General features: G+C 45.0%; 1 pseudogene; it reads left to right on the top strand.

Moving 5' to 3' along the window:
* The first annotated feature begins 242 nt into the window (after positions 1–242).
* Positions 243–2,204, top strand: LOC105076848 (olfactory receptor 4F6-like; annotated as a pseudogene).
* Positions 2,205–4,394: the final 2,190 nt, after the last annotated feature.

Raw genomic sequence — 4,394 nt, 5'->3', positions numbered from 1 at the left:
GAATTAATAATATTTGGGGAAGTAGAAAATAGGGAAGGATAATTTCTGGCTTTAGCAATGAGATCAGAGTCACAGGATGTTACAAATCTATTTGTCATATAATAGTCTTCTTTGCCTATCTAAAACCCCTCCAGGGTTTTAACTATAATGGTTTTAACTATAATCATACTGGTAAAACAATTTAACATTGAATCCCTTTGTTTGTGGTTCCATTAGGTGCATTCCTGAGTACCAGTCCATAGCTCACTCACCATTCCTTGTGTTTGCAAGGACACCAGGCAACTCAGTTACTGTCACATGTAACAACAGTAATAGTGGCTAAAAGGATGCTATTTGATTTTTGTGAAATGCTTAGGTAATATTTGATTTCCCAAATTTATACACTTTTCCATAGATGGCATAAATATAATTGTATTAATTTTCTTCTTTTAGGTAACTGGAGAGCGAACAAGCAAAGGCGCCAATGAGTGGAGCCAACTGCTCCGTGGTATCTGAGTTAGTGTTCCTGGGGATCTCCAATTCCTGGGAGATCCAGCTTCTTCTTTTTTTCTTTTCTTGTATTTTCTATGTGTCGAGTATGATGGGAAACCTCCTTATAGTGGTCACTGTGACCTCTGACCCTTACTTACACTCCCCCATGTATTTTCTGTTAGCTAATCTCTCCATCATTGATCTGATATTTTGCTCTATTGCAGCACACAAGATGATCTGGGATCTTTTCAGGAAATGAAAAATCATCTCCTTTGGGGGCTGTATAGCTCAGGTCTTCTTTAGCCATGCTGCTGGGGGCACTGAGATGGTGCTGCTCAACGCCATGGCCTTTGACAGATACGTGGCCATATGTAGGCCTCTCCACTACCTGACCATCATGAGCCCACGAGTGTGCATTTTGATTTTAGCGGTTGCCTGGACCATTGGTCTCACTCACTCATTGGCCCAGTTGGCTTTTGTGGTAAATCTGCCCTTCTGTGGCCCTAATGTCTTAGACAGCTTTTACTGTGACTTGCCTCGGCTCATCAAACTTGCTTGCACAGATACCTATAAACTGGGGTTCATGGTCACTGCTAACAGTGGGTTCATTTCCTTGGGTGCTTTCTTCTTGCTCCTCCTCTCTTACGTCTTCATCCTTGCCACTCTTCAGAAACACTCCTCAGGGGGTTCACCCAAGGCTCTTTCCACTCTGTCAGCTCATATTATTGTGGTGGTTTTCTTCTTTGGTCCACTGATATTTTTTCTATATATGACCTTCTCCTTCACCACATCTGGATAAATTTCTAGCCGTATTTGATGCAGTTTTAACTCCTTTTCTAAATCCAGTCATCTACACACTCAGGAACAGAGAGATGAAGATGGCAATGAGGAGAATGTTCTGTCAGCTTATGCAGTTTAGAAAAAATCACTAAGTGGCTTTATTGAAACACAGAACTTCCAAGAGACTACTGATAAATTTCCATCCCTAAAGAGCCAGTTTTCATGAAAAAGGGACCATTTTTTTCTGAGGTTTTATCTTTTTCTTTCATTTAGAACACACTTCTCTGTTTCTGCATTTTTTTTTTCTTGACTCTCTGTGTTGATTTCTTTGTATGAATAAAAACAGCCACCCCTCCCAGTCTTGAAGGCCCCTTGCGTAGGAGATGAGGCTTATGGTTCAAACCCGCCCTAGCTCTTGGTTGTCTTTCAAATACTTGTGATTTTCTTAGCAGCCTATTTTATATTTAATGGCCCCCAGTAGTTGTGCCAAGACCTGTCAGCGCCCAAAGAGGAGGATCCTAGATTCAGGCTGTTAGGAGGCTAGACCCTTAGGCAGCAGCTTTTAAAGTCTGCAAATAGCTACAGTCCTGAGGGGCCACAGCATAAGCCCCACTGTCCACCAGAGCCCAGAGATCTCGAGGGGTCCCCTGAGTGGCTGTCGCAAAAACTGGGGCTCCGGAGGAGTATGGTCCTGTCTGGGAGACAGAGGTGAGCTGTAGTGAGGCAGAGAGAACACAAAGATGCCTATGTTCCCTGGAGCAGGTCCATCAGAGGCCCCTACACTGGGGGCCACACCTGAAGCCGCCCCTCAGGCCGAATCTCCAGGAGGAGGTAATCACAGAAAGCCTGGGGTTGAGTCAGTCTGCTGTCTGTCAGGTGCCCTGGGGGTGGTAGCCAGCCAAGAACTGTCTGTCCAGTTGTTACAGTCCCATGGGACCCAGGAACGGGAAGACCCCAGGCCAACAGAGTCAGGTGATCAAGGGGCGTCCCCTGGGCGCAGCTGCAGAGACACGGCACCAGCCTCCAATGAGTGCTCTGGAGGCGGGGGAGGGGCGGGGGAGGGGCGGGGGAGGGGCGGGGGTAGGGGCGGGGGTAGGGGCGGGGGTTGGTCCGGCGTCTGGAGCGCGGCCTGAGCGAGAAGATGGCGCCAGGCTCTGTCCAGGAGGCGCCCGGCAGCCTCCAGACGTGTGTCCAACCAGTTGCCTGCCCCTCAGGCCGAGGCTCCAAGACAAGCAAAACTCAAGTGAGCTTCTCCCACACCGTCTGGGCGGCCCTGGGTCTGCGGTTCCACGCTGGGCCCCAGGAAGGTGAGTCTGAGCTCCAGCCCTTTAAGAGTGATTCTCAGGTGTTATGTGGCAATGAGCGCCGCTGGTTTGCACAGCTAGACCTTTTGGAGGCTTGTCATTCAGGTGCCTGGTGTGGGGTTCAAACCCTTTGCCCCTCAGGGAGAAGCTCTGGGTTGGGAGCTCCTCAGACTGTGGGGCGGTGCGCCGGCGGTGGGGGAGGGGAGGTCAGGAGGAGGTTGTGCCCCGGCCTCGCCTTACCTGCTTTGTTATGGAGTTGTCTCCTTGGGCTGATGTGTAGGAGTTGCTTAGCCAGTTTTTAGGCCTTTTTCAGAGGAAGTTGTTCCATGTAGGTTGTAGGTTCGGTGTGTTCACGGGAGGAGGGGAGTTCAGGACCCGCTTACGTCGCCATCTTGAACCAGAACAAGCACCGTCTTTCTACTGTGGTTGGAAATCAATAAACAATCTATAAGAGGAACAGAAAAGAGTTTAATGGAGTCAAACTGAGGGCTATAACCTTGAGGCACAGATTCAAGAACATTTCAATTGTGTTCTGCAGACTACAGAAGTTTTTTCTTATAAAGGCGAAAACTGCAGAATTATATAAATTTTTATAAAGAATTAAGATTGAGGCTGGCAAGAAGTAAGGTGCTTGTTAAACAAAAATTGTTTGGAGTCCGAAATAGTGCAGAGTTACCAGGGGAGATCTTGAGGTTCTAAGGCTGCAGTTGGCAGCTGCTAGCAGATATGGTTTTGAGAGTGGCGAGTGGTGTCCTGGACTCTGAAAACAAATTCACAGAACTCAGGTTCTCAGTAATGCAGGAAAAGTGCCGGGAAACCAAGTTCGCAATGACTACCTGGCTCTATTGGGAATGCCTGGAATATAGTTACTGTATATTAATTTTTAAATGCATTTTTTCTGTAATAGTTAAAAAAAGATGTACAGTGCATCTTTAATAGGCTACACATAAGCTGTTTTGGCTCACCTAAAGTTCCAGTTAAATCATGCATAATCCAGAACGAGTTCCCCACACCTCAATGTGTAAAAGCTTCTTCTGTCACTGCTGTATGTCACTGAGTGTTCGTGACCTTCATTACCCAGATGATGGGTCTGTTCTCACTTAAGAATGGGTGACATTCGTCTCTGAATAGAAGGAGGGATTTTTTTAACTAAAGGTATAGAAATCAAAGATCTTATTAACCCTTACTTTTCATTTCCCAAATGATGGTGCCAGTAATACATTTCACACATACTAAATAATAATGTAGATAAGTTTGTTTCTCAGTATGAGCATAGTAACTGTTTTCAAGCTATTCTGCCCTGTAGTTGCTACATTTGTTAACATCATGCTTCATTATCTTTTTATATCCCATTATCTCCTTTTTCTCTTCCACTTTGTTATCTCAGTCTTTTGGTGATGAGCAAAAAGTAGAAAACAGCTATAAACTTTGTTTTCATGCTTTGTGCCATGTGTTGAAGAATGTTCTTGAGTTTATGTTCAGGGAAGTAGATCAGGTTTTGGCAGACTTTTTCTATAAAGGGCCAGATTATAAATAGTTTTGGATTTATTGGCCATATAGTCTGTTGCAGCCATTCAGTTCTGCTGTTGTAGCATTCAAATAGCCATAAACAACATATAAATGAATAGGCATTGCTGAGTTCCAATAATTGTTTGCAAAAACAAGAGGCAGGCCATATTTGGGGTGCCCAACATAGATTTGGCTATTTCCTCAACTATCAGTCTTTATCTTGAAACGAATCTAAAATGAAAGGCAGTATAGCATTGCAGTTACAGTTCAGAGATTATAATCCCAACAGCACCGACTCACTTGTTGTTTTATCTTTCATAAATTACTTAA

Source organism: Camelus bactrianus, chromosome 6, assembly GCF_048773025.1.
Source record: "Camelus bactrianus isolate YW-2024 breed Bactrian camel chromosome 6, ASM4877302v1, whole genome shotgun sequence".
In the NCBI taxonomy this organism is placed as follows: Eukaryota; Metazoa; Chordata; class Mammalia; order Artiodactyla; family Camelidae; genus Camelus; species Camelus bactrianus.
The sequence above is the reverse complement of the archived record's forward strand: the minus strand, read 5'-3'. Positions and strand labels throughout refer to the sequence as shown.